Source organism: Trichosurus vulpecula, chromosome 1 (genome assembly GCF_011100635.1).
Source record: "Trichosurus vulpecula isolate mTriVul1 chromosome 1, mTriVul1.pri, whole genome shotgun sequence".
Taxonomy (NCBI): domain Eukaryota; kingdom Metazoa; phylum Chordata; class Mammalia; order Diprotodontia; family Phalangeridae; genus Trichosurus; species Trichosurus vulpecula.
Window position 1 is genome coordinate 516,812,641 of NC_050573.1, and position 16,909 is coordinate 516,829,549.

Genomic DNA, 16,909 nt, shown 5'->3' on the forward strand with positions numbered 1-16,909 from the left:
GTGTATGTTATTCCCTCAATAAGTCAAATATGATAAGAATAAGGTTGACTCTTTTACCTCCCCCCTCTTCCCTTTCATTACAGCAGCTTTTTCTTACCTCATTTATGTGAGATAATTTACCTCATTCTATCTCTCCCTTTCATTCCTTTCATTCCTTCATATTCCATATTTGACTCAACCTGTGCCCTCTGTCTATCTGTCTATATATATATATATATATATATATATATATATATATATATATATATATATATATATTCCCTTCAGCTATCTTAATATTGAGAAAGATCTCATGAGTCACAAATATCACCTCTCCATGTAGAAATGTAAACAGTTCAATTTTAATGAGTCTCTTTCCTGTTCATCTTTTCATGCTTCTCTTGATTCTTGTATTTGAAAGTCAAATTTTCTATTCAGCTCTGTTTTTTTCATTAAGAATGCTTGAAAGTACTTTATTTCTTTGAAAATCTATTTTTTCTTGGTTTAAATCCTAGCTCCCTCCTTTGACCTCCAGAATATCATGTTCTAAGCCCTCTGATCCCTTAGTGTTGAAGCTGCTAGATCTTGTATTATTCTGATTATGTTTCCACAATACTCAAATTGTTACTTTCCAGATTCCTGTAATATTTTCTCCTTGACCTGGGAACTCTGGAATTTGGCTACAATATCCCTAGGAGTTTTCCTTTCGGGGATTTTTTAAGAGGCCACCAGTGGATTCTTTCCATTTCTGTTTTACCCTCTGGTTCTAGAATATCAGGGCAGCTTTCCTTGATAATTTCTTGAAAGATGAAGTCCAAACTATTTTTTTGATCATGGCTTTCAGGTAGCCCAATAATTTTAAAATTATCTCTCCTGGCTCCATTTTCCAGGAAGGGGTTTTCCAATGAGATAGTTCATATTACTTTCTATTTTTTCATTCTTTTGGTTCTGTTTTAGAATTTCTTGTTTTCTCATAAAGTCATTAACTTCCACTTGCTCCCTTCTAATTTTAAAGGAATTATTTTCTTCAGTGACCTTTTGGGTCTCCTTTTCCACTTGGGCAATTCTGCTTTTTAAGGCATTCTTCTCCTCATTGGCTTGTTGGACCTATTTTTCCATTTATGTTAGTCTATTTTTAAGGTGTTATTGTCTTCTGTATTTTTTCTGGGTCTCCTTTAGCAAGCTGTTGACTCTTTTTTTTCATGGTTTTCTTGCATCCCTCTCATTTCTTTTCACAATTTTTCCTCTACTTCTCTTACTTGATTTTCAAAATCCTTTTTGAGCTCTTCCATGGACTGAGATTAATTCATATTTTTTTGGAGGCTTTTCATATAGGATCTTTGACTTTTCTGTCTTCTTCTGGTTATATTTTTTTTGTTCTGTTCTGTTTTCATTATAAAAAGAAAAAAAGCTTATCAGAAATCTTGACAAAAAGGCGAAGGAAGACCTGGCACTCGGAAAAGATACCAGGGTACGAAAACACAAATGTCTGAACCCCAGCTCTGTCAACCCGAACCTAATCACTAAATGACACCTAGGAAAGGGTTTGAGCATACTAGGGCATAAACGCATGCAACTCTGAAAAACTGTACAACTTAGAAACCCTATAAACATTAGAATCTAAAATTGTTTTGCCTTTATAAAGAATTTTTTTTAACATATCAAAAGGCCTGCTTTAGTGACACCCTAGTCCCACCAGAAAATAAACACCCACAACCCCTCCCACCTCTTCAGTAACATGGTTAAGTTGACCAGCCAACTCACACTGTTTAAGAACCCCCCCCAACCCCATCCCCCCCTCATATGTGCCCTTCATTCAATGTGTGCTTGTTAAAATCACAGCCACCCAGTGCTTCCTGCTGCCTTTAGCTGTGACACACCTCTGCTCAGAAGGGCAAGAGGGTAAGCTGAAAAGGTGTCCAGCCACAAAAGCTGGGCTTTTTTTTTTTTCTCAATTCCCTTCTAGTAGTCCTTGCTTCTCAGCAGGAACTCCCTGCTTCTGACCAGACCTTCCCACCTGCTTTGCCTCTCCACCCCCACCCCATGAACACACACCTTTTGTTTTTTTTGTTTTCAAATTTAAATATAAAAATACTACTCTGCTTTGGGTAAAGGGAGGATGAGTGGGCAAGGAGGTTCCTTTTCTCTTTTCTAATGCTGAGCAGTCCCCATTGGCCAAGGGTTTCCCCACTAGGCCCCATACAACTAGAAAACCAAGTGTTTGTTTTCCTTACTAATTCTAATCTTTTAAGAAAAATATAGAGTCTCATATGAATTTAATGCTCTTCTCCCTCCCTTCCAAAAAATTCAGTAAATTCCTCCTTCTAGCCACCTTCCACTCTCCCCAAACCTGCCATCTCAAATACTTTTATTTTTTTTTCCTGGAAGCCACAAGTCTCTGTTGATGTACAAACTTGATTAGATGGAAGCAGTGGTTATGTTCCCCAGCCCCCTTTTCCCCCACTAACATACTATTTCTCAGTCTTCAAAAGTTAATGATGGGAGAAAAAAAAAAAAACATTAAAAACATCCCAACCCTACTCCCGTTCCCCCACAAAAAAAAAAAAAAGCAAGGAGTTATCTGTGGGCACAAAAAACATGGTATTTTGTGCCCTGAGTTACATCTAGTAGGGAAAATTGGAAGAAGGGAGAAGTGAGGTGGATGAGGGCATGAGAAAAAGGTTATGGGGAGGGGGATACAGAAGCTATCTGTAGGTCTAGTCCACTTAGTTTTTATACTGAAAGGGTTCTTCTCCTGTCTCATTGAGGAGACAGGTACGGATAAGCACCTCTGTCACTGCGTAAGGGTCACAGTTGGCAGAGGGGCGGCGATCTTCAAAGTAGCCCTTCTTGTCCTGCCCAACCATCCGGGGAATCTGGATGCTGGCGCCGCGGTTGGCCACACCAGCAGAGAACTCGTTGATATTGGATGTCTCATGGAAACCTGTCAGGCGACGGGCATTGTCCAGACCCCCCTTGGGGTCATAAGCTCGGATGTGATACTTGTGTCTCTTAGTCTCTCGATGGCTTCTTCAATAAACTTTAGACCATTCTCTTCTCTCATGGCCTTGGTACTGAAGTTAGTGTGGCAACCAGCTCCATTCCAGTTCCCAGGGATTGGTTTGGGGTCAAACGTTACAATCATTCCAAAATCTTCACACACTGGATGGAGGATGAAGCGGGCAATCCAGAGGTGATCTCCCATTTTAATCCCTTCACAGGGTCCTATCTGGAACTCCCACTGAGCTGGCATTACTTCAGCATTTGTTCCTGCAATTTTGACTCCCGCATATAGACAAGCACGGTAATGAGCTTCTGCTATATCTCTTCCATAGGCTTTATCAGCTCCCACGCTGCAGTAATATGGACCCTGGGGCCCAGGGAACCCATTGGAAGGCCAACCAAAAGGGTGTCCATCTGTTCCCATGAGAGTATACTCTTGCTCCATACCAAACCAGGGTTTCTGGTTGGCTACCATATCCATTATCCGTTTACAGGTATGCCTCAAATTGGTCTCTGCAGGCTTGCGGTTATACTTGAAAACTTCACAGAAAACCAGTTTGTTGGGGTCCTTTCAGAAGGAGTCTCGGAACAGAGCAGCAGGAACAAGGTACATGTTACTGTTAGAGCCTTCGGACTGAAAAGTGCTAGAGCCATCAAAATTCCATTCAGGTAGTTCATCGATGCTCTTCGGTTCACTCTCTAGGGTCCTAGTTTTACAGCGAAGTCCCTCGCCAGTTCCATCGATCCAAATGTACATGGCCAGGACTTTGTTCCCTTGAGGCAGGTTCAGGTACATCTGCTTGATATTTTTGTTCAAGTGAGAACTGGCCGAGGTGGCCATGCTGGAAGCTGTCCTGGGTCTGGGAAAGTCCAGAAACAAGCTGTCAAAGTCGAGGAGGCAGGATGATCGTTCCGCAGGCTCGCAGGTCGGCGGGGCCGGTTGGACGTTCTCGCTGGTGGCCGTAGAGGTAGCTCTGGTGGAGGCTGTGGCTGTAGAGCAGTCACTAGCTCCCATTCTCAGCTCTTCTGGTTATATATTTTGATCTTCTTTGTCACCAAAGTAAGATTCTATAATCTGAAGTTTTTTCACACTGCCTGCTCATTATCCTAAACAATTATTTGACTTTTGAGCTCTTTGCCAAGGTATGACTGTGCTTCCACAATGGAGAGGGCTCTGTTCCAAACTTTAGGCATTTTGTGCTGCTGTTTTCAGAGCTACTTGTAGGCACCTGTAAGTTTTCGTTTCTTTCAAGGTGGTATGATCCAAGGAAAGGTTTTTACTTCTCTTCTGGTCTGTGAGTGACCTCAAACACTCTTTTCTGCTTTGTAATTGTGAGGAGGACTCCCTCTCCACAGCCAGTACAAGTTCTGCCACACCAGTACTCCTAACCCCAGGACCACCACCCAGGATTGTGACCCAGACCCAACTGGGCAAAGCAAGAGAATCCTGGCTAAGCACTGGCAAAAAGATCCCTGCACTTCTGCTCTGATCAGCTGCTTGATTCCCCCCACTGTCTGTGTGCCTGGAGCTGCAGAAGCAGCCACTGCTGCTGCAGCCACTTCCACAACCTGGGGCCAGACCATGCTCTTCTCTCACCCAGGTTAAACAGAGTTTTCTCACTGACCTGCTGAATTGTCTTTGGCATTTATGGGTTGAGAAGTCTGGAAACAGTCACAGCTTCCAGTGATTCAGTGTCCTGAGACCTGATCAGCCCAGTCTGCTCTGGGCCGCTCTGTGCCAGGGAGGCTTAAGCTGGGCTGTGCTCTGCTCCTAGTGCCATGTGATAGAAACTCTGTGGACCAACCAGGCTGTCTTGGGCTGGAGACTTGTTTCACTGTGTAATTTTGTAGGTTCTGCAGCTCTAGAATTTGTCTAGAGTCATTTTTACAATAATATGGAGGCATTTGAGGGAGAGCTCAAGCAAATCCCTGCTTTTACTCAGCCATGTTGGCTTCACCCCCTCAAGATTTTTTTTCAGAGAGATATCTCAGAAGAAAGGGAAAGACTGAGAAGTCAATATGCAGAGAAAGCAGGAACTTAATCATATCTTATTCCCAGCTTGCTTCAGGGAATTTCCTCTTGGGTGAGAGATCTGGGATAGAATTTCTCTCTCTCATCTCTGCCTCTCTCTCCCTGTCTCTCTCCTTTCTCCTCTCTCCTCTCAGAAGGGAACCAAGCCTTGTATATATAACTTGTGGCACTACTTCCCTTTTAAGGGATAGCAATCAGGAACTCATTTTGAAGGTAAGCATTATCTCCCTTAAACTAACAGTATTTAAGGGGACAGATAACTATAATTCTAGCCTGGTATTCCTTTTCTTTAAGAAGAAAAAAATTCCCAGTCTCAGGAGACAATTTCCTGATTCCTTCTCTAACAGGAATCAAAGTCTCCATTGGAGGAGGGTAGATAGAGGAGACTCTTTTCACACATTCCTGAGAACTATATCTATACAAATCCATGTGGACACACATAACCTAAATGAGTAGTATAAAACCATACCTTATATATTAGCAATAATAATACAAAGGATTGTTAATTAATAAACTTCCAGAAAAAAACCTTACCTTTGATACTGTATTTGTTGATTACTGTAAAACCTTTGATGCAGTTCTGCATTCATGGCATATTCATATGCTGCAAATATACAAAATAGAGCCAAATAAAGGGAGAACATAGAGTGCTTGAAGTCCACATGGGATACTCCATTCAATAATGCCTAGAATAGTTCATATAAAGTGTAGTTTTTTTTTTCAAGAGATTTAAGTTTAAGCCCATTGTAGTACTCAGAAGCGTTGACATTATAATTTCCCTTAAATATAATTAGGTATAATTTTCAAATTAAAGAAGGTAATGAACCAAAACATCATCTATATGACAGTTTTATTTTATCTCATGAAACCTTTCTCTGATTTCATATGGCATAATTTAGCTTTAATAAGTATAAAATTCTTAAAGTACACCAAGGAATGATAGCAACCAAATAGTGGGTACTTGAAAGTGGAGGTCATATTAAACTAATGTTTGTAGTTCCCCTGCTTATCTTTTTTAATTAGATGTTTTAACTTTTGGGCAGCTAGGTGGCACTGTGGATAGACCACTGGGCTTAGAATCTGGAAGACTCATCTTCCTGAGTTCAAATCTGGCCTCAGATGTTTACTACCTGTGTAACCCTGGGCAAATCATTTAATCCTGCTTGCCTCATTTTCCTCATCTGTAAAATGATCTGGAGAAGGAAATGGCAAACTACTGCAGTATCCTTCCCAAGAAAACCTCCCTCCCCCTAAATAGGGTCATGAAGTCAGACACAACTTAAATGACTACAGAACAACAATGGCTCTGATATTTAAAAATACCTTAGTTGCCTACAGGCAATATACATTAGGCATAAAGGTACCATTATAAAATGGAACCTAAATATGATAACATATTTCAAATTAAAGGTGAATGGTTAGAATACAGTAAAAGAAAATAGCATCCAGCTGTTATTTACCAGTCTTAATGATTGTAAAATGTTTTGGAAATTATTCTCAAAAATGAAATCCAAATAATGAAACATCAGGCTTATATCCCTAAGAAAGTTGTATTAAATTAGTATTTCCTTACCAAAGAGGAGAAAGAGCACTAAAAGACAACATTGTAGCACATGATAAACAGGTCAAAAACCTACAGAAATAATTTTTAAACAAATGAACATTTTCTAAGCATTAGTCAAGGTCAATAACAGATAGCCATCATTGGATTTGTTCAATGTAACTGAGAATATATTTGTTCAATTTAACAAAATATATCCTCTGTCAGAATGACAAAGATCCAATAATAAAATAAAAAAGGATGCCAATGGAAACATCTACATGAACTCAGCTCACAATATGTCAACAAAGAAGAATGGAATAAATGACTGAGTTCTCTGAATCTGTTTGTGGAATGAGAGGTTTGTGAAGGTAATTTAGGATAATTCAGATCATTGCCAACAGAAATTACAGAAAGGTTCAGCCTTAATGATCAATGTCAACTATGCAATAAAATGATAGAAATGGTGCAGCCTGTCACTTCAGGGTATAAAAATTTGGACCTATTAAATAACTAGCAAGATATTCAACTGCCTAGAATTATACCTCAAAAGCTCATTACATCAGCCATAGGCTAAAAAGATGAGAAATTATATGTATTTACATATGAATACATTGGAAATAATATTACAAATACATATTTCAAAATATACTGGAGAACATGACCAATAAACTATATTGGAACCAGAGCAATATCATAGACAAAACACATGCACATGATTTCCCAGACATAACATTGAACCACAAAATATTAAGAAAAATGTTTAATAACTGTAGGTGTTAAATGTCTCTTTTTTACCGTCTCTGTTTATTTCTGTCTCCTTCACCTTCTCCATTTCTGTCTCCAACTCTCTCCCTCTGTCTATCCCTCTCTCCCTCTTGCTCCATGTCCTTCTTCCCCTCTGCCCTTTCTGCAACTTGTCATCTCTCCCTTTCTCATCTCTCCCCCTCTCCCTTTCTCTCCGTCCCCCAAGAGCTTCATATAGATAAAATTATTGTTTTTTTTACATTTCCTTTATTTTCTAATATATCGCACAACCAGTGATTCATGCTTTGCAAAAAGAGGGAAAAATATTTAATCAAGACTAATGAACAATCAATCATGTCTGATATGAAACACTTCACACACTCAGACCTTTACCAAGAAGAGAGAACATGTATTTTCTCAACTAATCTCCAGGGCTAACCTTGGTGATTACATTTATACAATGTTAATTTCACACTTTTTTTTTTAGTCCTTTCCATTACACTCTAATCAATATGCATACTGTTTTCCTGGTTCTGCTTCATTGACTCTGAATTGATTTATGTCTTCCTATGCTTCTCTGTATTTTTCATATATAGGCAGTTAAGACTCTATCTCCAGGCTGCCTCTCTAGCTTTATCTCTGACTATTCCCAGATTTGTTCCTATTATGTCCCTTGGCCTTTTCTCGTACTATCCACAACACTTAAAGTTGGCTCCATCCATCTATTTATCTGCCTTATGAAATCCATTTTTTCAAGTCTTCAATGGTATATTTTCTTTTGAATCATTCCTTCATTTTATCCCTAATCCCTAAGCACACATATTAAATTATAAACTTGCTGTGAACAGGGATGGTATCTTACATAAACTCAAGCTTAATGCAATGAATTACACAAATGTCTTGCTAAATATCTGTTCCATGTTATCTTTAAGCAAACTTCTTTCTGTCAAATGTTAGCTGTATGTGTCGTATTCAATTTCAATCTCAAACTGAAAGCACTGGATGAGACTGGGTCACACCTTATCAACAGAAGCCACAAGAAGAATTTCCACTGCCTTTTGGTTCACCTACATTTTTTTATTCTTTTGAGATGAAAATATTTCACATTGTGTAGAATCATAGCAAGACTTGGAGAATAACGTTGTTTAAAAGATATGTATTTGTATGAGAAAGCAACTTAGGATCACTGAAAGTGCTCCATAATTTCCCAAAGGTGATCCGCTCTATTCTCCTCCCAGTTGGTTCTAAGATCAACTCATAGACCAAGATAAGTTCTGATAACCTAACTTAATGAAGTGTCCTTCCAACTGTGTGCCATAATTGGTTCAAAATGTCTTTAATTCATTTTTAAAAATGGACTGCTAGGCTGTCACTCTTGTGTGAACATGGATCTCATTGCTGAGGTCCTATAGCATTTTCAGGCATGATACAGTAAAAATAATAATAGCATTTGCAAACAGGAACATGTGGTGTATATGTATATTTACATATTTGTAATTATCATATGGAATATCTATTTAAAATCTACCTATCTGTATATCTATCTATGTATACATTTATACATATATATGCATATGTACATGCATACATATGTGTATATCCAGATACAGGTATAAATGCAAAAGAACGTGTTCTCTAAGTCTACATGGGTAGTTCTACTCATGCTCCACTACTAATAATAATTTATATTTTGGCATTGTTAATGGTTTCTGCAAGTTGATTCACAATTTTGAGGATTTTAAATGAAGTTTCATATGTTGAGAGGTAATTAGACATTAAAATTAATAGGCAGAGAGAATAATGTTTAGCTGACATTGAAAGCTGAAGACATAATATTTAGTAATAGCACACCTAAAAATAGGAATATCTTAAAAATAATTTTGTTCTATTCTATCATATTGGGTGAACAGCAACAAGGAGTGGTTTCATGTAAATTCCATCTTTAGTATTTCATTCTGGGCAGAATTACTTAGCCAAAATTTTAAAATATCCATGTAAGCAAGTAGACCTATTGTATAATATGGAACATTCTAATTTTGCCTGCATCTATGCTAGAGGCAAAAAAGCAAAGAGAATTTAGTGGCAAAAATTATGGGTAGCACATAAAATGGATTTATGTCTATGCTAAAGTACAAGATGTACATTTGAAAAATACAATTAATGGCCATCTAAATATGCATCCTTTAGACTAACAACAACTATACTGTGAACTGGTATTTGTGTAGCATTTTCAGGTTGGTAAAATTCCTCACAACCACCCAGAGAAATTGGTGCTACAGTTATGATTTTCTCCCCTTTGGATATGAGAAAACTGAAGATTAGGGAGGTGAATAGCTACCTCATGTTCATACAGCTGTTAAGTGTCAGAGATGGGATTAAAAAACATTGCTCTTGTCAGTACATTATACCTACTAGCAGAGGGCTGCCCAAATTAATATATTTAGAATTATATTCTTATTGTTCCTGTTATATTACAGGGAAATGAACCTTTTTCTATTTAGTTATCCTTATCAAATGTGAAAGCATGAAACTAGATCGCATACAGTCAAAGAAGAAAAGGAAAAGGGGGATTCTTTTTAGTTCCTCTCGTGTCATTTGAACATGGAATCGTTTAAATTTTATTCTGCTCTTTCGTTATCATTGGATCTTTTAGGACTTACCTAAGGTAATTTTACTCAGACCCTTCATCTCCCAGGGATATCTAACTTCCGTTTCTAAGAGTTTTAGCTTGAGCCAAAGGGAGAAAATAAAAAGGCATGAGGTCTGTATTCTGAACTGAATGTGATCCTTTAACTTTCTGTATCTTTAAGCAAGTCAGTGAAATTCTCCAGTCTTATTTTTACTCATCAGTAAAATTGGACTAACAAACCTGAAATACTGATGCTAAATATAGTATATTAAAGATAAAGACCAACAAATATTTTAAAAATAACTAGAAGTGCAAGGTAGTATAGTAATATCTAACTTACATTCCCATGCACTTAGTAGGTACTTGATAATTTTACATCAAATTGATTTGAATCAAATTGAAATTATAAAGCATGCTTAAGGAAGAAAGTATTCTGTCTGGGCATGGTTTCCATACAAAGGAATTTAAAGGCAAAGTACTAAAACATTAATACTCTTAACTGCTTTTTGATAGAAACCTTTGTAACATATTTCGCTGCCTTAGTTGGAAATGATTTGCACTGGGAGTCAGGAAACCTAATTTCTTGTCCTAAGTCTAACAATAATTGCCAAGTAATTTAATCTCTTAGGAATCTGAATTTAGCCATAAAAAAGAAAGCTGTGCATTAGATGACTGATTTCTAAGGAATATTCCTGTCCTAAAACTATATAATTCTATGACTGTAATTAAAATTTTTTCTTGATGAATTAGGATTATTATTAGGAGTGTCAGTTATTATATTGTGTAATAATAAAAAATGTTCTTAGGACCTATTGAGATGAAAAAGACTATCTACCTCACCAGTGAAGGGCCCCATACTAGTGATTTATAGATCATGTACTGAATAAAAAGGGTATTTTTTTTTTACTTCTGATGGATGTTTATTTATCAAATTCTCACCATAAGAGTCTTTGACTGGCTTTTTGAGCAGCTTCTATTTCTTTTTTTTTTTAAATTTATTTAATAGATTTAGTTTTCAGCATTGATTTTCACAAGATTTTGAATTACAAATTTTTTCCCCATTTCTCCCCTCCCACCTGCTCCAAGATGGCATACATTCTGGTTGCCCCATTCCCAAGTCAGCCCTCCCCTCTGTCACCCCACTCCCCTCAAATTCCCTTTTCCCTTCCCTTCTTGTAGGGCAAGACAAATTTCTACACCCCATTGCCTGTGTATCTTGCTTCCTAGGTGCATGCAAAAACTTTTTTTGTTTGTTTTTGAACATCTGTTTTTAAAACTTTGAGTTCCAAATTCTCTCCCTTCTTCCCTCCCCACTCACCCTCCCTAAGAAGGCAAGCAATTCAGCATAGGCCACATGTGTATCATTATGTAAAACCCTTCCACAATACTCATGTTGTGAAAGACTAACTATATTTTTCTCCTTCCTAACCTATCTCCCTTTTTTGAATTTTCTCCCTTGACCCTGTCCCTTAAAAAGGGTATTCTTATACAATGTGGAGAGAGACACCTGAATGTGGGACTAGGTGTGTTTTCTCTTGTTGATGGACTTTGTTTTCATTATTTGTCATGGATTTGTTTCTGCTGGCCCTTTTAAGCTACTAGCAGAAATCTTATCTAGAGTATTATGTTTGAGTCTGGGAAGGACATTGATAAGCTGGAGAGTGGACAGATGAAAGCAACCAAAGATGGTGAAGGGCCTTGAGTTGTATGTCATATGACTACCAATTGAAGGAAGTAGAAATGCTTATTCAGGTCCCAGGAAAACTCAGGAGACACATGAGAGCTTTCATGGAGCATTTGAAGGGCTCTCACATTGAAAGTTTAGTACCAGAGGATAAAAACCAGGAACAACAAGTAGAAGATGCAAAGAAGCAAATATAGTGGGGGAAGCGGGGGGGGGGGGGAAGATCCAAGATGGTGGCTGGAAAGCAGGGACTCACCTAAAGCTCTCCCCCAGGACCCTCCAAACACCTATAAAAATGGCTTTGAACAAATCCTAGAACTGCAGAACCCACAAAATAGAGGGAAGCAGGGCTTCAGCCCAGGATAGCCTGGATGGTTGCTGGGTAAGGTCTATCGCACAGAGCTGGGAGCAGAGAGGAGCAGAGAGGAGCAGAGCCTAGCATGGGCTTCGCCCAGACCAATGAGACCAGGAGCCTGGTGGAACAGGCCCCAGTGCCCTGAATCAGTGAGCTGTGGCAGTTATCAGACTTCTCAACTTCTTAATGGGAAAAAACTGCGGGGACAGAGTGAAAGGAGTTCGCAGTTGGGCCACTGCTCCAGTGGCAGCGGAGGTGGTGCAGCTACAGAACTACAGCTGCAGCTGCTTCCAGGCCCCAGGCCCACCTGGTAGGAGGAATTAAGTGACAGAGCAGAGCAAGAGTGCAAAGCCTGCTCAGATCTGAGTCATGGTCTGGGTTGGCGGTTCTTGGGGGAGGAGGAGCACTGGTGTGGTAGAGATAGCTCCGAAATAGCTCTGAAAACAACAGTGCAGCCCCTCAAGCTTGGGCCAAAGTACTCTATACTCTACAAGCAGTCATGCCCCCACGAAAACCTCAAGGGTCAAGTAGTTTTCTGGAAACATGACCAGGCAGCAAAAACAGACTCAGATTCAGATTCAGACTTTGGAATCTTTCTTTGGTAACAAAGAAGACCAAAAAATACAGCCAGAAGAAGTCAAAAAAGTCAAAGAGCCCACATCAAAAGCCCCCAAGAAAAACATGAACTGGTCTCAGGCCATGGAAGAGCTCAAAAAAGATTTGGAAAAGCAAGTTAGAGAAGTAGAGGAGAAATTACGAAGAGAAATGAGAGTGATATGAGAAAGCCATGAAACACAAGTCAATGACTTGCTAAAGGACACCCAAAAAAATACTGAATAAAATGACACCTTAAAAAATAGACTAACTCAAATGGCAAAAGAGCTCCAAAAAGCCAACGAGGAGAAGAAATCCTTGAAAGGCAGAATTAGCCAAATGGAAAAGGAGGTACAAAAGATCACTGAAGAAAATACTACCTTAAAAATTAGATTGGAGCAAGTGGAAGCTAGTGACTTTAAGAGAATTCAAGATATTATAAAACAGGACCAAAGGAATGAAAAAAAATGGAAGAAAATGTGAAATATCTCATTGGAAAAACCACTGACCTGGAAAACAGATCCAGGAGAGATAATTTAAAAATTATTGGACTACCTGAAAGCCATGATCAAAAGAGCCAAGATATCATCCTTCAAGAAATTATGAAGGAGAACTGCCCTGATATTCTAGAACCAGAGGGTAAAATAGAAATTGAAACAATCCACTGATTACCTCCCAAAAAAGATCCCCAAAAGAAAACTCCTAGGAACATTGTTGCCAAATTCCAGAGCTCCCAGATCAAGGAGAAAATACTGCAAGCAGCCAGAAAGAAACAATTTGAGTACTATGGAAACACAATCAGGATAATACAAGATCTAGCAGCTTCTGCATTAAGGGATCAAAGGGCTTGGAATGGATTGAAGTCAATGGAGCTAGGATTAAAACCAAGAATCACCTACCCAGCAAAACTGAGTATCATACTCCAAGGCAAAATATAGACTTTCAATAAAATAGAGGACTTTCAAGCTTTCTCAGTGAAAAGACCTGAGCTGAATAGAAAGTTTGACTTTCAAACACAAGAATCAAGAGAAGCATGAAAAGGTAAACAAGAAAGAGAAATCATAAGGGACTTACTAAAGTTGAACTGTTTTGTTTACATTCCTACAGGGAAAGATGATGTGTATAATTCATGAGACCTCAGTATTAGGTAGCTGAAGGGAATATACATACATACATACATATATATATATATATATGTATATATGTATATATATACATATACATATATATACATATACATATACATACATACATATATATATATATATATAGACAGAGGACACAGGGTGAGTTGAATATGAAGGGATGATATCTAAAAAAAATCAAATTAAGGGATGAGAGAGGAATATATTGAGATTGGGGAAAAGGGAGAGATAGAATGGGGTAAATTATCTCACATAAAAGTGGTAAGAATAAAGCAGTTCTGTAGGAAGGGAAGGGGGGCAGGTGAGGGGGAATGAGTAAATCTTGCTCTCATCATATTTGACCTGAGGAGGGAATAACATACACACTCAATTGGGCATCTTACCCCACAAGAATCAAGAGAAGCATGAAAAGGTAATCAAGAAAAAGAAAAAGGAATTGCAAGGGACTTACTAAAGTTGAACTGTTTTGTTTACATTCCTACATGGAGAGATGACGTGTATGATTCATGAGACCTCAGTAATAGGGTAGCTGAAGGGAATATGCATATACATATATATACATATATATCTTTATGTATATATATATGTGAGTGTGTATGTGTATATATATATATATATATATATATATATATATATATATACACATAGAGAGAGAGAGAGAGAGAGAGAGGGCACAGGGTGAGTTGAAGATGAAGGGAAGATATATACAAGAAATAAAATCAAATTAAGGGATGAGAGAGGAATATATTGAGAGAGGGAGACAGGGAGAGATAGAATGGGGTAAATTATCTCACATAAAAGTGGCAAGAAAAAGCAGTTCTGTAGGAAGAGAAGAGAAGGCAGGTGAGGGGGAATGAGTGAATCTTGCTCTCATCAAATTTGACCTGAGGAGGGAATACCATACATACTCTATTGGGTATCTTACCCAACAGGAAAAAAGGAGGAAGAAGATAAAAAAGGGGGGATGATAGAAGGGAGGGCAGATGAAAGTGGAGGTAATCAAAAACAAACACTTTTGAAAAGGGATAGGGTCAAGGGAGAAAATTGAGTAAAGGGGGATAGGTTAGGAAGGAGCAAAATATAGTTAGTCTTTCACAGCATGAGTATTGTGGAAGGATTTTGCATAATGATACACATGTGGCCTATGTTGAATTGCTTGCCTTCTTAGGGAGTGGGGCTAGGGAGGGAAGAGGGGAGAGAATTTGGAACTCAAAGTTTTAAAAGCAGATGTTCAAAAAAAGAGTTTTTGCATGCAACTAGGAAATAAGATATACAGGCAACAGGGCATAGAAATCTATCTTGCCCTACAAGAAAGTAAGGGAAAACTGGATGGAGGGGAGTACAGTGACAGAAGGGTGGGTTGACTAGGGAATGGGGCAACCAGAATATATGCCATCTTGGAGTGGGGGGGAGGGTAGGAATGGGGAGAAAATTTGTAATTCAAACTCTTGTGAAAATCAATGCTGAAAACAAAAATGGTCCAGGAAATGTCAGGGACTGTTATGTTCCTACTCCTTTCTGGCCTTTAAGCAGGGACTGGATGATCATTAATCAAATATTTTATAAAAGGAATTGCTTTTTGTGTATGGGCTGCCCTAGATAGCTGTTGAGGTCCCTCCCAGCTTTCAAATTCTATGATTCCATTCCTAACTGTGACTATGAAAATTGCAGAATTAGAGGACTCCCAATCAACCAGAAAACAAAGGGTAAAGGTGTGAAAGTCCTACATGCAGTGATGTTTTGTGCTGACATCCATCTGTGGGGAGGATTGTCATTGTGTACCTCAAAGGGAGGCAGAATAGATATCTCTAGTCTCTTCTCTCTCTACCTTTCTCCAAGGGAGACCTTCATTCCTGCCAGGAAGAAAATCAAGAGGTTTAGGCCAAAGGCCTCTGCTCAGAGAGAGGGGATACCAGGGTAGAAGTAAATCAATCTCCTCCCTTAAATATTGTTCACCTAGAGGATATGATCAGATTCAATCTAACCTCTGATCACTTCATCATTTGGGGTTAAAGAAAAGTTCTATATCCAAGGCTTGATCCTTCTCCTACCTAATACCAATTCCACAGTGAATAAACATAGTGAATAGCGAAGAAACCCATTTATTCAAATTGTAAACAAAATTGAAATCAGGGAAGTTATACGTGGCAGAATATGTATTAGACCAATACAGAGAGAAGAAATTCTCCCATTGGGAGGGAGATAATTCAGCTCAATGAACAGAGGGAGTTCTAGATCTTACCTAAGGAGAAAACTCCAAAGTCTCTAGGGTAGCAAGAGGGGGACAGGGACAAGAAAGAAACTGCCAGTCCATTTATATCCTCCCAAAGTCTTCCTTTAGCAATCTGAATTGGGGCTGCTCTCTACCATCTTCTCTTTCAAAGCTGGAAGCCTGAAGTGCCTGACATTACTTGAAGAGCCCTGAAGAATACTGAAGAAAACTGGAGCTCTTCCATTCTTCCCACTCTGCCCTGCCCCTTATGGTCCTCTTCCAGAATGAAGGACAAACACATCCTGTGAATAAGTAGCCTTTCCTCTCCCTCTCCCTTTCCCTTTCCCTTTCCCTCTCCCTTTCCCTGTCTCTCTCCTCTGGGTGCTCTGCCCAAAGGAAGGTACATTTCCATGGCCAAAGGCTGCCTCCTTTACTTTAGGTTTACTGGCTAGATTTCTTTCTCAAAAAACAAGCCTTATAACCAACTCACTCTGGAGCTGATAGATTGGACTATAGGTCTCTGCCCTCTTAGCATAAAGTGAATGTAAATACTAAATAGTGACTGTTTCTCTTTTGGCCCGGCACCCTGAGGGTCTGCCCCTCCCAGTTTGATTTCTTTTTTTGAGTTTTTGATTAAAGGAGCCATCCCTTCATTAGCTTCTTAAAGAGGCCTATTTGCTCAATGGGTGTTACCTCACTTAAAGTGAGAACCTGAAAAAACCTTAGCCAGAAAGGGCTAGTGTCTCCCAATGCATCCTGGGCCATCTCCAGTTGTCCTGAAGAAAGGATAAACACAACAACAGCACCTCAGGCAGATCAGGTACTTTCACCTCCAAATATGAGAATGTCTCATATCAAGGGGCTGTGGGACAGGGGTTACTTAAGTACTGCCTATAAAATTAAGTCCAAAATGTCATATTTAGGGGCTACCTGGAGATCTTAAATTCGTGGGGTTGTAGATAAGGACTTTTTTGTCTCAAATGATGTCC

General features: G+C 38.8%; 2 pseudogenes; one reads left to right on the forward strand and one right to left on the reverse strand.

Annotated features, from left to right (window-relative positions):
* Positions 1 to 2,238: 2,238 nt before the first annotated feature.
* LOC118834970 lies at positions 2,239 to 3,974 on the reverse strand (annotated as a pseudogene).
* Positions 3,822 to 16,909, forward strand: part of LOC118841037 — a 58,261-nt pseudogene continuing 45,173 nt past the window's right edge.